Source organism: Saccopteryx leptura, chromosome 5 (genome assembly GCF_036850995.1).
Source record: "Saccopteryx leptura isolate mSacLep1 chromosome 5, mSacLep1_pri_phased_curated, whole genome shotgun sequence".
Taxonomy (NCBI): domain Eukaryota; kingdom Metazoa; phylum Chordata; class Mammalia; order Chiroptera; family Emballonuridae; genus Saccopteryx; species Saccopteryx leptura.
In genome coordinates, this window is record NC_089507.1 from 37,551,006 (window position 1) to 37,572,096 (window position 21,091).

The following is a 21,091-nucleotide window of genomic DNA, read 5'->3' on the forward strand; positions in this document are numbered from 1 at the left end:
CCTGGATTAGTACCTTGTACACAGTGGTTGTCAATAAATATTTATGGGATGAATTTCTATATTTACCTGCATTACCCAAAAGACACTAGAAAGAGTCATTCTATCCTTTTTCCACTCAAGCCAGTCTCTTCTCCCCCACCACCCCACACAGGTCATCAAATCCTTTAGAATCTACTATCTCAATATCTCTTAAATCCTTTCTCTTTGTCACACCTACTCTCACTGCTGCAAGTATTTGTCCACTTTCAACAATTTTACTGCACCAACATAAAAAAAATTTTCTTCTAACACATGGCTTTATTGCATCTTTAAAATATCACAAATAAGTCTGAGGAATCATCCAGCATCTTCTATTTCTCTAACTGGACAACTTAGATCTTATTCATCAGCCTGCTGAATGGTTCCTTTTTTGGAAGCATAGACACCATCCAAAAATTTTCTGATATCCTTGTTTTTAACTGCTGTGGCTTACTGAATCAAAACTGCTGAATTTGATACCAGTTCAATGTTATTTCCTTCAAGAGACAACTCATGTTTCTGGGCTTAAGATACTGAACAAGCAATGCCTGACCTCATCTGAACCCTGCAGATAAATTTTTTGCCCAAGAAATTTCTGATTTCAACAAAAGAAACATTCTCCTGAATAACCACATTGATGGGGTAGTGAACGCACACAGACCTCGCCTTGTAACTAAAACCCAGTGGAATGCCCTTGATCACGTTCTGCATGTGACTACAGACGATGCGACCTATTTCCTGTTCCTTTCTGTTTCCCCGTTTGTTAGCCCACAGCCTCTTCTTTTTCTTTCCAAGGAGACTGAGTTCTGCATTGATGTGATCGAAGTCTCTCCACAAGGTGCCTCTGGGGCCCTTCACAGTAACTGCGTGTCCTTCAGAGTGAGGTCCACATTTCCTGGGATGGGACAGTCTGATTGCTGAGAATGGTCTTCACCCTCGCCATAGATGTGGCAAGCAGAGTGCAGCAACCTTTGAAGCTGGTCTTTCTGCCCCTAATTTCCAGCTTCCCCCCAATTTTTTCCCCACAGGACTTCCAGAGTGGTCTTCTTAAAACATAAACCTGGTGGTGGTTCTCTTCTGCTCAAGAACCGTCAGTAGCTCCCATCCTCTGATAAAAGAGGTCAGCACTCCTCAGTTGGACACAAGCTAGAGCTGGGCTACATTTCCAACCTTGTTTCATGCCACTGCCTGTTCCACTCACCCCCACACTCAGCACCCTACCTCCTGCAGTTCCCGAACAGGCACGTTCTTTCACTTACACTGTTCCGTCCACCTGAGCACCTTTCCTTTTCTCTTCACCTGGCTAAGTGCCGCTGAGCCTCTGAGGTTAAGTGCAAAGTCACCTGTTGGCGTCAGCCTGCAAGGTTTCGGTAAGCATGCATCAGCCTGTGTGCTCAAAAAGCCATTCCTATGTAGCATGTGTTCGTTTTATACGAATGTTTCATTCAGTCACTTAGTTATACAAAGAATAAATTCTTATTGAGCAACTACTATACTCTAAATCAGCAATTTTCAACCTTTTCTTTTTATTTCATGGCACATATAAACTAATTACTGAAATTTCTGCAGCACACTGGAAAATATATTTTTTTGCCAAACTGACAAAAAATAAGTGTAATTTTTATTCATTCACACTATAAATGGCTATAGTTGTGTTGGCTGTTGCCATTTTTTTTTTTTATTTGATAATCTAAGGGAAAGAGGTCAGTGCCCCTGACTAAATAGGCAGGTAGCGCACGTTTTAAAAATCCTTGCCCATACCAGTGTCCCTGTGGTGGCCTACGGCAGAAAACCGCTGCTTTAGGTACTATTCCAGGTGCTCCTTAGATTGGGATTAAGCGGTTGGATATAGAACAGACAAAATATTTGCTCTTAGAAAGCAGAGGGGAGACAGATAATGAAAATAAATAAGTAAAATGCCACAGCATGGTTAGACGATGAAAAGTGCAATAGAAGAAAATAATTGCAGGAAAAGGCAAAGGATGGCTCCCAATAGGAGCTACAATAGTGAATAGGGGAGGGAGGAGAAGCCTCCCTGAAGTGACATTTGCATAACAGCCTGAAGGAGGTGAGGAGGAGCCCCGTGGGCCTCTGGCAGCTGACGGGCAAGCATTCCAGGACTATGAAATAGCAAGGGGAGAGCCATGAACAGACTGGGGGTCTTGGCCTGGTTTAGAAAAACAGAGGGGCATGGCCAATATGTTTACATGGGACCTTCTGTCTCAGGTGTGGAGAGTGGAGGACAGTTAGGAGGCCTCTGCTAGAGTCTAGGGCTGAAGGATACGGGCAGGATGGTCTTTCCCACTGGACTGTGAAGGGCTTGAGAGCTAGAACTAACTCCCGTTTATGTTTGAATGGTCAGCTGCTGGCACTATGCCCAATATACAACACAGCAGGCACGCAGGGACATTAAATAAACGAACGACCCAAGTTGTTCAATCAAGATCCTCGGGCTCCGGAAGTCAGTGCTGTTTGTCTTTCTAGGGCCAGATTCTGCAGGATTTGTTTCAGTGGGCAGACTTTGTTTTCTGTTTTTCCTACTTGAATGGCCCATAGGCCACATTCTGAGGACAGCGTGGGTGTTTGCACGAGGGCCAACGGGACTAAAGTTTGATTGTGAAATTGTTTTTTAAATTATCTTTGGACATTTTAAACATTACAAAAATAATAAGTAAAATTGACGTTATTTCTCCAAGGCAGGTTATCAAGACCAAGATTCCAGGAGCAACTTCGAACACAGTCAAAAGTTGTTTACCTCCTAAGTCCAGCCTCTGACGGTTAAAAAAAAAACAACCCACCTTCCTGGTTCTAATTTAAAGATCAAAGAGAAAAAAAAACAATTTTCTAAAAAAAAAAAAAAATCCAAGCAACATTTGGATAAGCTAATTGAGAAGGATTTATGAGCATGGCAATGAATTTTTTTAAGACAGGGGAAGACACGGGGCTCATTGAAAAACTGGGTGATTCTATGGGCTCCCAGAGTTGTAAGCCTTCAATAAGATAACATGCCTAACATGCCAGCACCAGGCTCACCATAGTGGCACTCAGGACAGGTCTGTGCATCTTCCCTTCAACATTCCCTTTGCTGTTTGCCACAGTCCCAGAGGTTCCCCATCCACCAGTCCTCACACGAAGGACAAGATCACCTTCCTAATCTGGTAATAAACAAGGCCACCGTGTGACTTTCATGGGCTCCTTCCTCATAATACCATCGAAATTAAAAATTATTTTTGAAATAACTTTACTTTACAACATTTTTTTTTATTTTAGGCAAAATATAAAAGTTTTTCATTGACCTGAAAATTCTCTGCTGTCAGACAAAAATAAAAACATTTTTTAACCCTAAAAGTTTATTTTTTTCCTTCTGATTAAAAAAAGAAAAGAAAACATTTTTATGGTTCCTTAAAAATACTGTGGATCCCAGGCATTGTGGTCGAACGAGAGAGAAAAAAGTGAAGCAACTTAAAGCTGCTTGAGAAAGGGGGTCTTCATCCTATGGGAAATTGCACTTGTCCCCCCCCCCCAATGGGTTTTCCCAGCTCCTTGACCCATTCATTCCTTCTAAAGGGCTGACAATATAAGATTTGTCCCTTGAAACAAAAGGAAAACAAGGGGGTGGTCTGTGGCAGTGACAGTAAACATCAGCTAATGTGAACCAGAGCGGAGGTTCCTCTAACGAGGAAACTAACCATTACCAGGTGCGCAAGCCCAGGCCTGGTGTCAGTCCTGCCCCAGGGCCATCGGTAATGAATGCTGCACAGCCTCTCCAGACTGTCCGGGAAACCACCCATCCCCCGCCCAACCTCAGGGGCCTCCAGGTCACTGCTAATAAGGGCCAATGCAGTGATGGCCAACGAAACTGAAAGACTGAGCCTGCTTTGGGGGACAGGTGATTCCTGGACAATCAAGGCATGTTGAAGAGATTAATTGACCGATGGAGAGTGGGGGGACCATCTACCAATGTTTCCTATAGGACTGGGCTACCCTCAGCTACCAGGGAATGTCATGAATTAGGGCTTCAGAGGAGGGACAGTATGAACAGAGACTTCTGGGACTGAGCTAACTAATGTAACCTTTTTTAACCTTCCCAAAGGTCTCTGGAGGTCACTTTATACCCTAGAGTGACTCACCAACATTCTTCTTACCCAGGCTCTTTTCCCAGTATTCCCAGGATAGAACAGTGAGGAAATAGTAAAAATAGGTTGTTCTACTAATAACTCATCTAATCTTTTCATTTTAGTTTTCTTGTTTTACAACCAGTTTATTAACGGTAGGCATGATACCTATTCATTCTTTCAACAAATGTTTATTAAGAACCTGCTACATACCAGGTACTGTTCTAGGCACTTAGAATATAGCAGTGAACAAAATAAAGACCCCCTACCCTTATTCAGCCGACATTCTCATATGGAAAATAAATGAAAACAAACAAACAATAACATAACATGACATATATTGTCTTTAAAAGGACAATGTTAAGAGATGCACTAGAGATAGAAAGAGCACTACTAATTACTGCCAATTATTAAACACTTCCTGATTCATGTGTACTAAAGTGTGAAATTGGATGTACAACTTAGAATCAATTACATAAGGTAAATAAATTATATAGTATATTAGAAGGTGATTATGAGAAAAAAGAGTGGAACAGGCAGAGAGGGCGAATGGCAACACAGAGCAGACTTGAAGGAGGTGGGGCTGTTAAAATTTTTAAAGACTATTTTTTATCGCACTTTTAGGTCTATGATTAAATTAAGAGGAAGATTTAGAGATTTCCCATAGACCCCTTCCCGCACACCTGCATAGCCTCTTTAATTATTAACTGCACTCACCAAAATGATATATTTGTTCCAAGGACAGGTCTACCCTGACCCATCATAATTGCCCAAAGTTTGTTTACCTTGGGGTTCACTCTTGGTGTTGTACCTCCTATGAGTTTGGACAAATGTGTAATGACACGTATCCATCATTATAGTATCCTGTGTTCCACCTGTTCATCCCTCCCAAGCCCTGGCATCCACTGCCTTTCTATTGTCTCCCTAGCTTTGTCTCTTCCAGAATGTCATATAGTTGGAATCATGCAGTATGTAGCCTTTTCAGACTGGCTTCTTTCACTCAGTCATATTCATCTACGTTTCTCCTATGTCTTTTCACAGCTTGATAGCTCACTTCTTTTTAGGGCTGAATAATATTCCATCTACCATTTTTTGGAAACAGCTTTATTGAAATATAATTTACATATCACAAAATTCAATGAATTTTATGATAAATTTAAATTTTTGAGTTATGCAAACATTATGTAATTGTTGTAGAACACTTAACATGAGGTTTATCCTCTTAATTTTTTTAAATATATTGTATGTTATTATTAACTATAGGTGTTATATTGTAGAGCAGACTTCTGGAACTTATTTATTTGGTATAATTGAAGCTTTATATTTGTTGAATAGCAACTCTCCATTTCCGCCTTTCCTTAGCCCTTGGCAACCACCATTCTATTCTCTAGTTCTATGAGCTTGACTATTACATAGATGGAGTCATGCGGTATTTGTCCTTCTGTGACGGGCTTCTTTCACTTAATATAATGTCTTCAACATTCATCTATATTGTTTCATATAATAGGATTTTCTTCCTTTTTAAGGTTGAATAATATTCCATTGCATGGTTATACCAGCTTTTCTTTATCTATTCATCCAGCAATAAACCTTTAGATTGTTTCTACATTTTGGCTATTGTCAGTAATGTTTTAATGAGCACGGGTGCACAAATACTGCTTTGACATCTTGATTTTAATTCTTCTGAAAAAATATTCAGAAGTGAAATTGCAGATTGTATGGCAGCTCTATTTGTAAATTTTTGAGGAACCTCATACTGTCTTTCCCTGTGACCACATCGTTTTGCATTTCCACCAACAGGGCAAGCGTTCCAATTTCTCCACATTCTCCTCATCACTTGTTATCTCTTGATTTTTTAAAATAATAGCCATACAAATAGGTGAGAGGTGATATCTCATCGCGGTTTTGATTTGTATTTCCCAATGATCAGTGATGTCGAGCATCTTTTCATGTACAAGTTGGGATAGTGCCTGTTTATTGAAACTCCATGAGTTCCTTGGGGCAGAGATCATTTTGTTCACTGCTCTGTCCCCATCAGTAAGGTGTCTGACACATAGTAGGTAATGAATAAGCCAGGCACCTCACAGATACTACTTCCAAATTCTTATCACATGCTCAGAAGCAGGCATTATCACTTTTCTTTTACAAATGATGAAGCTGAGACTTAGAAAAATTAAATAATTTTGTGTGAGGGCACACAGTCAAGTAGGGAGGATCTAGGACTCAAATCCAGGTCCCTCGGATATTACAATGCAGACCTTCCCTCTATCCTCACTGGCGTCTCTGCTTCTGGCTATTGTAATATCCACGTAGTGCAAAAACCAAAGGCAAATTAGGACAACAGGCAAGCAAGGCCTCTGGATAAAAACCAGACTCAGAAACCAGAACAAAACCTCTGGGAATAGAAAACCCAATCTATTGCCTGGGAAATGTTGTATTGTGCAGAATTGTATGCGTTTGGCTTGTTACTTCAGATCTCAAGTTCTAGCTACCTTCACTTTAAAATCTATTATTTAAGAGAATTTAAACTCCTTGCCTCAAAAGAGATAATTTATATATATATTAAAAATAAAAACCTTTTTCCTGTTAAACAGTTTAACCCAAACCGGAAGAACACTGTTAAAAATAAATGTACATACTTTGATATTTTACAAAGCATAAGGCCAAGTCACAACAGACGCAGAAGTCTACCACGATCTTCCTAGGACGCAGTAAAACATCCTAAGTACAGAAAATCAACTTGGGTAAAACCTGTTAAGCCAATATTGGCTTAATTCAAAATTACACTTAACTTGAAACAACTGGGTTTTTTTTCCTCAGCCAACTGGTTATCCTATTGTTCTTTAATAAAAACAACAGAAAGTCCAAATTCAAAGTCAATTTCTCCCCCAGGAAAGCCCTGTTTCATATTAACAAGGCTCTACTGGACACCAACCACTCATGTTCTGAGCTGGGGATGCCGTCACCATTTGGGGGCCCAACACCATCAGTGGTTAGGTAAGGTCCCTGAAAGACTTGGAATTTTGCTTTCAAAACTTGGTCTGAACAAACCAACCTTTGGGGTGATCTTGGCACAGATCAGAATTTACAAGTTCCAAACGCCTCTGCCGGTTTGCTTCACTCATAACTTGCTCAGGGGAATACCTTCAATGGCTCCTCTTATATCAGTAGCCCATATTTTTTTCTTTTTCTTTTTTTTTTTTTTTTTTTTTTTTTTTGTATTTTTCTGAAGCTAGAAACCGGGAGAGACAGTCAGACAGACTCCCGCATGCGCCCGACCGGGATCCACCCGGCACGCCCACCAGGGGCGACGCTCTGCCCACCAGGGGCGATGCTCTGCCCCTCCGGGGCGTCGCTTTGCCGCCAGAGCCACTCTAGCGCCTGGGGCAGAGGCCAAGGAGCCATCCCCAGCTCCCGGGCCATCTTTGCTCCAATGGAGCCTTGGCTGCGGGAGGGGAAGAGAGAGACAGAGAGGAAGGGGGGTGGAGAAGCAAATGGGCGCTTCTCCTATGTGCCTTGGCCGGGAATCGAACCCGGGTCCCCCGCACGCCAGGCCGACGCTCTACCGCTGAGCCAACCGGCCAGAGTAGCCCATATTTTTTATTGCAAGAGTATTTCCTTGTATGAGATTACTTATACAATGTCCACTTACCCATTTTTTGTGTTGGGGGACTTTTAGGCTGCTCCCAGTTTTGAGATGTTATGAACAAAGTAGTGGCTGCCAGGCAGGGGCTGGAGGAGCAGGGAGTGGAGGTGGCACTAGGGACTGCGTCTCCCCCAACTTCGTATGTGGAAGCCCTAGCCTCCGGTGGAACTGTAAGTGGAGGCAGTAATGAAGGTTAAATGAGGTCCTACGGGTGAGGCCCTGTTCTGATAAGATTAGTGTTCTTATCAGAAAAGACGCCAGAGAGCTCCTGCTTCAACCTAGTCAGAGTTCTCACCAGAACCTGGCCTCGTTGGCACATGGATCTCAGACTTCTGGCCTCCAGAACGGCGAGGAATCAATGTCTATTGTTTAAACTGCCCAGTCTGTGGTATTCTGCTTTGTCAGTGCTAGCAGGCTAAGACCGGTAGATTGGGGATGAGCAGGTTATTGACTAGAAAGGGACACACAGGAACTTCTCACACAGGCTGAAGGGAGTGTTCTGTGCTGTGATCTGAGCAGTAGCTCATGGGTGGATACACAGGAAAATAAATTTACCAAACTGCCCATTCCAGATTTGTACATTTTCGTGTATGTAAACTTTACTTAAACTGAAAAAGGGCCTCTTACCCCAACCTTCCCCTACTGTGTTGCTGTTTGGGCTGATGTAATAAAACACCGTAGACTGGGTGACTTATCAACGACAGAAATAAACTCCTCACTCTTCTGGAGGCTGGAAGACTGAGATCGGGTGTCATCAAGAACGTTCAGTGCTCTCTTCTGGGTTGCGGACTTTTTGTGGTACCCTCATAGAGCAGAAGGGGCCAGGAAACTCTCTGGAACCTTTTTCATAAGGGCACAAATACCACTCATGAGGGCTCCATCCTCATGACCTAAGAACTTCCCAAAGGCCCCAGGTCCTAATACCATCACACTTAAGGGTTAGGATTTCAACGTATGGATTTTGGAAGGACACAAACATTCAGACCATAGCACCAAAGGAACCTGGGTTTCAAAAAGATAACAATATGTAAAGTCATAATGTCTTTGAATAAGCCTGGTAGGGGAGGAATAAACATATTACGTGTATTTATCCCTGATGTACTTAGATACGTTTTTGCATGTACGTAATAAACAACTTTGGGGATTATGCAAATTGCCCTAGATCCAACAACTGCCAAATGGCAGACCGGGATTCAGACTCACGCTGCTGACCTCAGGCCCATACCCCTTTCACTAACCACACTGGGATTTCACTGCGAACCCCTCAGCTAAAGATGTGCAAGAAGGACACCCTGAAACGTCCTGAGGCTGCACAGTGACCGGGGAGCCTGGGCCCAGAGCCCGAGTCACCACCGCTGAGGGACAATTCTGTCTGCTCTGCCCTCGGAAGGACGCTGAAAAGAGGGCGCGCGGAAGGAACAGGCAGCTTGGAAGCCAACGGCTCTAGGAGAGGAACCGGACAAGCAGCTGGGCAGCGGAGCCAAGAACAACAGGAAGCTCCCGCCGCACCCCTGCTCGCTGCAGCCCTGGCCTGGAGACCCGGGGTTATTTTCTCCAAAGGGCCTTCTGCAGATGTTACATAAACAAAACCTCCATTGACTGCAGTTGTGGGCCTGGCCAAAAATAGCCCACAGGCTTCCCCCCAACCCCACAGTTGCTCCTCCACCCGTCAAGGGCCCCAGCTTGGACGAGCTGCTTCCCTCCGTGACCACACATGCAGACCTCCCTCTGCAGCACCCCGGGAGGTTGCCCAGGGCAGCGAAAGGCAGGGCTTGTTTGTTTTCCCTGGCAGGTCCATGCAAGGTGTCCCTCTAACACCTTTGGTGGCTACTGGGCCAAGGGCCTTGTCTCCTCTTAAGAGGGAGGTAGGAAACAGGGTCCCAGAAATGGTTGGGTTGGCAGGATGAGACCTCTCTCTCTCTGACTATTTCTGCTACCTTTGTGGATGGAGGTTGAATGAGATCCCCAAAGTGAACTCTCCAGGTAAGAACATGAGGCTGCCTTGTCAGGGATTTGGGGGGTTGGGGAGGAGGTGGGGTTGAGCTTGATTTAGTGATTGAAAGACTCTTCTCCCAACTCTTTCTCTGAGCTCCTGTACGTTTCCCTGACCCCATTCACTGTTCATCTTCATTTTGCAGAAAACCAGTCCACTGTGGACATCTGGAGAGTCACAGAGCTGTGACACAGCATGGGGTCAGCCTAGGCTTTACCCCTTCAACACAGGTTCCTGAAAACCTTTTACAATTCTACCCCCCTCCCCCCGCAGCTGCCTGCACTGCCCTAGAATCTTAACTCATATAAAGCAAAACAACATCAATAACGATAAAAGATATTTGTTAAATATTTACTGTGTGCCTGATACCATGCCAAGCATTTTGTGCATTTTGTTTTATTTAATCTCCATTGAACAGCCCGATGAGGCAGGTACGACTATTACCTCCAGGTTACGGGGGGAGGAAACTGCTGTTGGAAACACCACAGCAGAGGTGAGCACAGACACAGGCCCGATGGGCTAGTTTCCGTATCTTAACCACGGCATCACACGCCCGGGAAAAAGTCAGCAGGTCTTAGCGTGCCTCTCTTCCACCGTCTTTCCTCGTTCAAAGTCCTGTACCTGTTATCAGTGCAATTACACATAGTATATTGATCAACTAATTATCCAACCAGTATTTATTAAGTTCATTCTCTGGGCAAGATGATATCTGAGTCCATACCAGCAACCCCCCCGCCCCAAAGTATGATGTGTAATATGTGACTATTTAGCTCTTGTTAACAGTTGTGCTTTGGTTGTGAGAGGGTCTTGTGTTTTCCCAGGTTGGAGACCCCCAGAGCAGCTCTGCAGCCAGGACCCAGAGGGCCTGCAGCCTAGAGAAGGGAGAGTGGGGAGCAGTGGGGCACATGGGGAGCCGGGAGAGCACGCAGGACGCAGGAAAGGCCCCACTCGGCTGACGGCACCCAGGAACCCTGGCGTTCTGAGCACTTTAGCTCGGATCCAATCCTCTTCACTCTGGCGGCCTCCATTAGGCTGACTGGTCCCAGGGGTGCTCCGGGGTAACTCTCAGGCTCGAGGCAACTTTGCCCTTAGACTGAGTCAGCCTTCATTTGTCTCTAGAAAGAAGCCCCACCTCTCTGGGTCCCTACAGTTATAACCTTTATTCATTTGTTTTGTCTGTTCATTCATCCACCCACCCATCCTAGAAACATTTCTTCAGCATCCACTGTGTGCTAGTACTAGGCACTAGGGATTCAGAGGTGCCTTTAAACAGCAATGCGATACAGTCTTGCCTTCCAGGAGTTCGAGTTCTGATGCAGGGAGTAGAGAAGGACATCAGTTCTTGCGCAGAAGGATAAGGGCAGCGACAGATGTCATCTCGGGCTACAAAAGCTCAGGGTGGAGCTCTGCCTCCATCTTTGTGGGAGGTGCTGAGGGTGTGCGTGAGTGTCCCCGCTGTGCCCATACAGAAGGAAAGAGGCGAAGGCTTCCAAAGGACACGTGTGCCTCTCTTGATGTTTCCTTCCATGTGGAGCGAGCCCTCCACTAGAGCCCCACTCCTGGCCACTTGCCACCCCTTCATTCATCTCCCCAGGGGATGAGGGGTGACTTCTCTGATCTGTGAGTTTAGAACAGGGTGACTCAGTCATTCCCTAGTGGAACCCTTGCCTTCTGTTCCTCCATGCTATAAACTTCACAGAGGCAGGCTCTGCCGGGGAGATGCTGCTTGTAACTGGATGAGTTCAGCATGGCAGGGGAGACCAGCAAGCCCACGTGGCTAGCATATTTAAAGTCCTGTACAATCTCCCCACCCAGCAGAGGCATACTGTGGAGCAGGGGTCCCCAAACTTTTTACACAGGGGGCCAGTTCACTGTCCCTCAGATCGTTGGAGGGCCAGACTATAAAAAAAACTATGAACAAATCCCTATGCATAGTGCACATATCTTATTTTAAAGTAAAAACACAAAACGGGAACAAATACAATATTTAAAATAAAGAACAAGTAAATTTAAATCAACAAACTGGCCAGTATTTCAATGGGAACTATGCTCCTCTCACTGACCACCAATGAAAGTGGTGCCCCTTCTGGAAGTGTGGCGGGGGCCGGATAAATGGCCTCAGGGGGCCACATGCGGCCCGCGGGCCGTAGTTTGGGGACCCCTGCCGTGGAGACACTGCAGGCTCAGTGCAAAAAAGTGAACATCGCAGTAAAAGGAATCACACAATATTTTTTTTGTTTCTCAGTGCATATAAAAGTTATACTATATTAAGAGTATAAAAGAATTATGTCTAAAAAAATAAACCAAGGTATATCCTTAATTTAAAATACTTTATCGCTAAAAATCACTCGACCCTGTTAGAAAAAATGGTACCTATAGACTCGCCTGACATAGGGTTGCCATAAACCTTCAATGTGTAGACAATGTGGTATCTAAGAAATGCAATAATCTCCATTTGCCTGACTCCTGTGACAGGGAAGAAAAGTGTTACTTATCGCACCTCCCCAGACCCCAACGTAGACAATGTTTACGCTAAGTCTGGGTGGGCGTGTACAAGTGTGTGACCGGGGTGGACTCACCACTCTGGCTCAGCTGAGAGTAAGCTTCATTCGTGTGTGGAACTGAGACCAGGAGGACCCTGAGATCTGCAGAGAAAAGAGACACATTTTCAGTCACTCTCACTGCCTCCTCTCCTGCCTTAGATCTTCCTGTTGACCCAGCTCGGCAGTGGGAGGAAAAAGAGAACACAGGGTAAAAAAGAAGCAGATCTGGATTGTCCTGTCTTCGAGTCTGTAGGAGTGCAGCAAAGGTCGAGACTAAGCTTTGGTCCAAGCCTGGAGTCCCCACCGATGTCCCCAATCAGACTCTCCGGACAGCTGCCCGCTTTCCTCTCGGTCTGCCCTTATTTTTGGAAGGGCCCCTTTTGTAAACGTGTCTTGGCTTGCCTTTCTGGAACACTCTGCCCCGTTGTTTCTCATGCTTGTTGACTTCCTGTGGAGCTGAACTTGGGATCGTATCTGTCCCTACGAGAAAACAGTGTAACCATATTATCCTGCACCTTTTGGAAGGCTGCTCGGGATTACTGCCCCTTTTCTCTCAGAACCCAAGTTACTGATGCACAAAGAGCAGCAAACCACCAAAAAAGGACTGAGAAGACCCAGAGGGCCCCACTCATGCACCCCTTAGTGTTTTCACCTCAGGGAATACTGACACTTCACTGACTGTGTCAGTTAGTGCCTGGTAACCGGGTTGTTTCTCCTCCAGTTTTGTGAACACAGAAAGCTCAGAATGACTAATCGCCCAGTAGAGGGAGCTCCATTAAACAAGTTTCCTAAGCTGAATGATAAAATACTTTCCATTGAGCAAGCTGTGGCCCTGTGTATATATACCTTGGAAGCTCCATCTATCAGTGAGGTGGTTGCCTAGTCTAAAGCTCTGAGCCAGACAGAGCAAAGCTTTGGCAGGGTAGGATCTTGGGTTTTGTGGCCTCCCAGGATTGTGCATCTTGCTTCCATCAGCAGAGCTTGGTTTGGGCTCCAAGTGACAGTTGCCACAATTAGACAGGCTGGCAGATTCCATAGCAGGTTCTGGCTCCAGCGCGGGCAGGGAGACGGGCGATCCCGCTGACCCTGCACTCACACACCAGGCCGGGCTGCTCGCGTTCACGGTCTCTGGAGAGGGGGCCTGTGTCAGAGAAACCTACGATGTCATGGGTTTGTCAGCAACAGGCTTTAAGGGCAGAGGCTGACACAGAGATGCCGTCATAGGAGAATGTTTCACAAGTGTTTTCAGCTTGTGTTCACCTACTCAACCTAGCTCCCGGTGGGGCCTTGGACTGCGCTAGATTCAAATCCTGGGTGGCTTTTGTTAAAGACCTTTGTTGAATAAACCTGTGACCGAGACAGTCATGAAGTGTGGGAAATAACAAGCAAAAGTAGCATGTGTGTTTGGATTCACGTGAGAACAGGAATTATGAACAGTGTTTGGAGGTCAGGAAAGATACCTATGGCAGAGACAGGAGAGCCGGCACAAATGAGGGCTCAGTCACTCCCAGTTAAAAACACAAGCAAATCTCTTGGGAAAGAAGAAGGAAACAAGATGGTACCTGAGAAGGCCAGGGCTGCCATGACAAAATACCACAGACTGGGTGGTTTGAAAAACAGAAAATGATTGACTCACAGTCCTGGAGGCTGGACTCCAAGATCAAGGTGCCGGCGGTGGGGCCCCTCGAGGCCCCTCTCCTTGGTTTGCAGGTGACCACCCTCCCGCCCCCTCTGCCCGTGGCAACCCCTTCGTGCACTGGCGCTCCTGGTGTGGTCTTCTTATAAGGACACCCGTCTCTAACAGCCTCATTTTGACCTTATTAGTCACTTCTTTAAAGACCTCATCTCCAAATACAGTTACACTCTGAGGTATTGGGGGTTGTGACTTCAAACATGACTTTTTTGGGGGGTTACACAGTTCAGCCCATAACCCCATGAATGTCTATAACAAAGAAATTGTACTGATCACCGTAAGTAGTGCTAATTGTTATAACAGATAAATCCTGAAGTCTTAGAACTCAACACAATAAAAAGTGTATTTCTCACTCACATCAAGTCCCTTTCAGCCAGTTAGAGATTGTGGACAAAATGCAGTCACTAAGGGACTAGCTGCCCTCTTCAACACATGCTGTGTCCAAGGACACTCTGGAGTGAGAAGTTAGGAGGAAAGTGTGAAGAAGGCACATAACTCTTAGTCGCTTTGACCCAGAAGTGTCACATCTCTTCCAAGAGCTATGTCCCCAGCTGGATGAAAGGGGTTTGGGGAAAGCAGTTGTGTCTAAGCCCAGGAGGGGAAGTGGGTTGAAACATCTAGTCAGTCTCTGCCACAGTTATGAACACAGCTAGGCCAGTCTCAAGTTCAGAGATGGGCCAGTTGTTCTGGGGACTGGTGAGCAGGTACTGGAAAGTCAAGCGAACATGTCTGAGGATAACAGCGTTAAGGGACCTTTCAAGGTTCCCGAAGCCATGATGAAACTTGGTCTCCAGTGGTGTGCCCCAGCCTTTCTCGTGTCACGGCACATATAGAAACGATCATTCTTGTGCTGAGAATTAGACTATGGATGAGGCTATCCAAGGCCAGAGGTGATGGTCCAGGAGGCTCCTGCCACTCCAGGAGGCCATCTGGCCATGGTGAAGCCTGAGGATCATATTCCAGTAACCTGTTCGCATCATAGTACGATGCTGTGCCTTTCAGGGGGAACTGTGTAGTCTAGAGAACAAAGCAGGTGACATGTATTCTGTGAAGACAAACCAGTAGTGAGATTCAAATAATTTAACAACCGGTTCTCTGCGCTAATGACCATTAAGTATAAAAAAGCAACATACCGAAAGGTAGTTTATTATTTCACGCATTTCATACTTAAATAAGAATAAGAAAAGAGGTACACAAAACTAGATTATAAGAAAGAGTTTTAAAATATTAAGGGAAAATATTAAATAATACCTGACAAAAAACAATAAAACTGTTATTTAAGATATTTCCATATTGCTTCTTGATTGGAATCCTCCCTTGCAATTCTTTTCATCTATGGACGGAATGAACATTACTCGAAGCACTTGGACTACGCTGTTGCGCAGATGAACATTGAAAAGAATAAAGAATGGCCTTAGCCAGTTGGCTTAGCAGTATAGCATTAGCCCAGTGTGTGGAAGTTCCAGGTTTGATTCCCAGTCAGGGCAAACAGGAGAAGCAACCACCTGCTTATCCACCCTTCCCCTACCCCCTTTTCTCTTTCTCTCTTCCCGTCCCACAGTCAAGGCTTGAACGGTTTGAGCAAGTTGGCTCTAGGTACTGAGGATGGCTCTATGGCCTCAGCTCAGGCACTGAAATAGCTCAGTTGCCTAGCAACACAGCCAGTGGCCCAGATGGGCAGAGCATCACTCCCTAGTGGGCTTGCCGGGTGGATCCCAGTCAGGGTGAATGCAGGAGTCTGACTCTCTACCTCTCAATGAATAATAAAAGAAAAAAGAAAAAAAAAAAGAGTAAGGAATGTAAATTTGTGATTTCCACATTGGGCAGTTGACCAAGTGCCCATCTTAGAGAGAAACCTGATTACAAGCGCCATTTAACAATCAGTTCACCGAACTAAAAAAAAAAAATTAGGTATCAGTTTTGCCAAAGCAGTGTGAACCGCTAAACCGCACAACTGGACAAAACCTACGGCCACCCATCATGAGATAAAATCCAAGAGGGAAATAGATGCTGTAAAAGCCAAGGGAAGCAGAATTCTCCTGAAGCACTCCATATGTGGTAAAGTACAGGGACTACAAACTCTCCCCTCATCTGGAGTCCGAATTCAGAGTGGGAGGGTCCCTCCTGGTGAGTGGGGCTAGTTCTATTATATCTGTAGCAACTCTTTCTCTCTCCTGAAGTAATTAACTAGGGGAGGGTGGCATTACCAAAGAAATTCAGATGCGGACATTAATACCCATCAGAAAACATAACAAAGGAGAAGAAAACACAATGTGGGTTCTTGAATATTTAATATAGGCTCCGAGTTACAAAATCTGTATTACACGCTGTCTTTGGTTTAGTTTAAATCATCTCCACTTTCAACTAATGAATATTTAGCTTTGTCTTTAAAAATCTCAGCTGCTGCTTACAAATAGTGGGGGAACCTACTTAGATGACAACATGTCAGAGAAGCTGGAGGCCAATTACAAAGCTCATACGCTTTGAATAGACATCCCACCCAAGGGAACAACTTGCACCCCTGTGACTATTGCACCATCACAGAAGCTTCGCAACGTTATCAGCCTTGGACATCGTATGTTACCGTTTCCAGGTAGCACTTAGAACTGATCCACAGTGTACCAGGAGATCAAATGGTGTTTCATCTGAAAAAAAGCAGCTCTTTCTCAGAAATTATTCTTGCTTTCCACGAAGTTATAAAAAATCAATTGGAGAAGGCTTTTATTAAGATTTTCAAAGCAAACAAATAGCTTTCAGGATACTATTCCAATACTTTGTCATGTTCTTTCTCCGTTTTCATTGGGTGTGGGAACGCTTAACCACACAGGAAGAAGTTGGTGGATTTGGAAAGTTGCTGAATTCTCGCATTTGGATCAATTCACATTAAACACTGACTGTTGTTTTATTAGCAAGTGAAGGATAAACATTAACTTATGCTGAGTGGAATATGGAAGAGTAGTCTCTCTTAGTCTAATGGTCCTGGAACAAATGAATGATTCCAACAAAAACTTGAGGAGAAAAACCTTTCTTGAAATGGGGTGGGACCAAATCATCCACGTAACAAATCCAGGATACCCACAAAATCCAGCCACAAAGATCACTGAATCCTGAGTTCTGCATACCACTAGGGGTGTGTGAAGTGAGCTTGGGCAGTCTAAAGATGAACGGTTTAACTTTAACAGTGCTGTGTTTAAATTAATATATGTTACAAAAAATATATCCGGTAGATATAAACCATGATGTCATCAATATTACCAAATAAGAATAGAGTAAGTATTTAAATTATAAGAAGGATGTCAATTAAAAATGTTGATTTCGGCCCTGGCCGGTTGGCTCAGCGGTAGAGCGTTGGCCTGGCGTGTGGGGGACCCGGGTTTGATTCCTGGCCAGGGCACATAGGAGAAGCGCCCATTTGCTTCTCCACCCCCACCCCTCCTTCCTCTCTGTCTCTCTCTTCCCCTCCCGCAGCCAAGGCTCCATTGGAGCAAAGATGGCCTGGGCGCTTGGGATGGCTCCTTGGCCTCTGCCCCAGGCGCTAGAGTGGCTCTGGTCGCAGCAGAGCGATGCCCTGGAGGGGCAGAGCATCGCCCTCTGGTGGGCAGAGCGTCGCCCCTGGTGGGCGTGCCGGGTGGATCCCGGTCGGGCGCATGTGGGAGTCTGTCTGACTGTCTCTCCCCGTTTCCAGCTTCAGAACTATAAAAGAAATTTTAAAAAAAGAAAAAAAATGTTGATTTCAATTATTCCTCATTACCCACGGATTCTGAACTTACGAATTCACCTACTTACTAAAATTTACTTGTAACCCCAAAGTGAATACTCACAATGTTTTCACGGTGATTTGCAGACAGGCAGATTGGCTGCAAACATGGGCGGCAGGACAGATACTTCCCAGTGGAGGCTGAGCAGGGTGACTCCCCGCTGTCTTGTTTCAGGTCCCATTCTGTAAACAAATCCCATGAATCATTCCAACAGAAACTTGAGGAGAAAAACCTTTCTTTGAAGAGAAAGAGTCCTTTTCGTGCTCCATTCGGTGACACATCTTTTTGTTGTTGCAATTTTTGTGCTTTTTTTGTAGGCAGTTCTGAAGCTCCAGCCAGTGTCCCTGAGCCCTGGAAGATGTGATGAGGCTGGGGAGAAAACACAGAACAGGTGCATTCAGATAAGCTTCCTCCAGGCAAGAATTGTGGGGCTATTGGCTGTGAGTTCAATGTTAATGAATGAACAATACATATTTTTTAAAATGTCTTTAAAAAGAAACAAACCTAAAATGAAATTATGTGTTCATCTGTTGATGAAAAGGTTGTGATCAGAGGCTCACAGGAACCTCGCCCTATATTCCCCCGGGGAGCAATGTTTCAGTACAGTGTGTCCGTAAAGTCATGGTGCACTTTTGACCGGTCACAGGAAAGCAACAAAAGATGATAGAAATGTGAAATCTGGCCCTGGCCGGTTGGCTCAGTGGTAGAGCGTCGGCCTGGCGTGCAGGAGTCCCGGGTTCGATTCCTGGCCAGGGCACACAGGAGAAGCGCCCATCTGCTTCTCCACCCCTCCCCCTCTCCTTCCTCTCTGTCTCTCTCTTCCCCTCCTGCAGCCGAGGCTCCATTGGAGCAAAGATTGCCTGGGCGCTGAAGATGGCTCTGTGGCCTCTGTCTCAGGCGCTAGAATGGCTCTGGATGCAACAGAGTGACGCCCCAGAGGGGCAGAGCATCGCCCCCTGGTGGGCATGCCGGGTGGATCCTGGTCAGGCGCATGCAGGAGTCTGTCTGACTGCCTCCCTGTTTCCAGCTTCGGAAAAATGAAAAAAAAAAAAAAGATGTGGAATCTGCACTAAATAAAAGGAAAACCCTCCCCATTTCTGTAGGATGATGTGGCAGCATGTGCGCATGCACAGAGGATGACATAACACCGTGTATACAGCAGAGCAGCCCACAGTCATGCCAGTCGAAATGTGGACGGTACAGAGGAAAGTTCAGTGTGTTCTGTGGCTCACTAAATTTGAATCTGTGACCAAAGAGCAACGTGAATATCGGCGCGTTTATAATGAAGCGCCACCACATAGGAATAACATTACTCGGTGGGATAAGCAGTTGAAGGAAACTGGCAGTTGAGTGGAGAAACCCCGTTCTGGTAGGCCATCAGTCAGTGTCGAGTCTGTAGAGGCTATACGGGATAGCTACCTAAGGAGCCCTATAAAATCTGTGCGTGAGCCCACATCGAACTGCACTGAATAGGTATGAAACTGGGAGAGTTTTCCTTTTCTTTGGTGCAGATTTCACATTTCTATCGTCTTCTGTTGCTTTCCTGTGACGGGTCAAAAGTGCACCATGACTTTATGGACACACTGTATTTGTTAATTGCCTGTGAATCGTTGCCAAGGTGGCTGCGTAGACAGCGCCATGTACCACACAGACTCCCTGTAAGGAAGGCACGCTGTCCAGCTGCTGGGAGTGTCATCAACAGACAGCCTTCAGCTGGCAGCTCCTTCAGGACCCCCTCAGCTGCAGGGTCTGCCCAAGGTCACGCTCTCCCCCAGTCCACCTGAGTTTGGTGGGGTATGGTGGACCCCCGCCTTCTCTGACCCTCTAAAGGGCAACCCCCCAGCCCCCCAACGCTGGCTGAGGGGTTTGTCAAGATCGCACTTTGACTTCTCCCCTATCCAATTCTGCTTCTCCCTCTTTGCCTTCACAGATGCTGATCCCTAATAAACACCTGCTATCTCAGCCTCCATTTCAGCTTGTTTCTGAAGAGTCCAGACTGCTATTGTGGTTCACAAATATGGCAAAATATAGAGAAGCACGTTACTAAGCTCCTCCCTCCTTCCTTCCTGCCCTGGACAGAGGTCAGACTACTTGCCCTCATCTTCCTGGTTGTGAACTCTCAGTCCATATCCAGACTCAGTTGCAGCTCTGCTCAAGGCCGCTTAGGACTGTTAAGTCCAGGTCCTGTTGGGGGACCCATTTGGGGAGATGAGTGGGGAAGGGCAGGGGACTGAAATCTAGCTTGAGCTCCTCTCACCAAACCTTGGCTCCTGGTGAGGGAACGCGTTGTCTGGGAGAAGGGGCGCCCATTCCGAACTTCCTCCCTGGAGTGAGTGGTTAGCAATGGCCAGGGCGGTCCTCCCCACACCCATGTGGCTGGAGTCCCCCCGTTCCCACTCCCGCTCTCTGAACCTTGGCTCCTGAGCAGTGCTGCCCTTGGCCTTCCCCTCTCACTTAGCATCCTATTGTTTGGGCTCCTTACTTGGGCCCAGCCTCTAATCCCTTCCTCCTCCAAGAGGAGGAGGTCTGATAGCTCAAGACAAAAAACACTTCAATTTCCCAGCCACCTGAAAGCTTTTCCCTTTCAGCTGCCGTGCTCACACCGGCAAGCTGGCTCCCATTTTCATTCCCTCCCTGCCTCTCTAAATCATGTGTGTTCAGCCAGCTAAAGTAGAGACAGCATTACATATCGCGGGGATGCACTTCCAAATGTCCCAGAGACGTTTATAAAAATAAGAGCTAATGTTTACTGGGATGGACTGCATGTTAAACACTCTACTGAGTGCTTTACATATTTTATCTCATTTAATCCTCCTAATAGCCCTAAGAGTTTGGTTTTAATATTTCCATTTAACAAGTGAGGAAACACAGGCTTAGAGAGGTTAAGTAACTTGCCTCACACCTAGGAATACGCAGAGTGAGGTTTAGGACACTGTTTGGATCTGGCTCTACAACTAAGGTTAGCTCTCTTGGGTGTATTGGCAGAGAAGACAGAAACAGCAGAGAGACAGCAGGAGCCAGGCAGACAGACTCTCCTTCCTTTGGAATCGGAGGGGAATAGTGCTCTCTTCTCCCCTTTAAAGGATTCAACTCAAGCCTAAAATTGTACCGGGATGAAGATCTGAGCATTTGAGTTTGGTTGGCTAACAGTGTGCCTAATAATGTATCATCCTTTAAAGACCATTTCCTCTGCACCTGCATCCAAAATGCATCCAGATTCAGTGTTTCAAGGAAAAATGACTCAGACCCTTTGTTTTGCTCTTTGTTGACCCACGCAGCCCACTGCTGAACCATGTCAGTTTATGGGTCGCAAGGCCTCTAGGGT

At 45.6% G+C, this 21,091-nt stretch overlaps 1 pseudogene; it reads right to left on the reverse strand.

Moving 5' to 3' along the window:
• Positions 1–370: 370 nt before the first annotated feature.
• On the reverse strand, positions 371–961 carry LOC136406462 (large ribosomal subunit protein uL6 pseudogene; annotated as a pseudogene).
• Between the last annotated feature and the right edge of the window lie 20,130 nt (positions 962–21,091).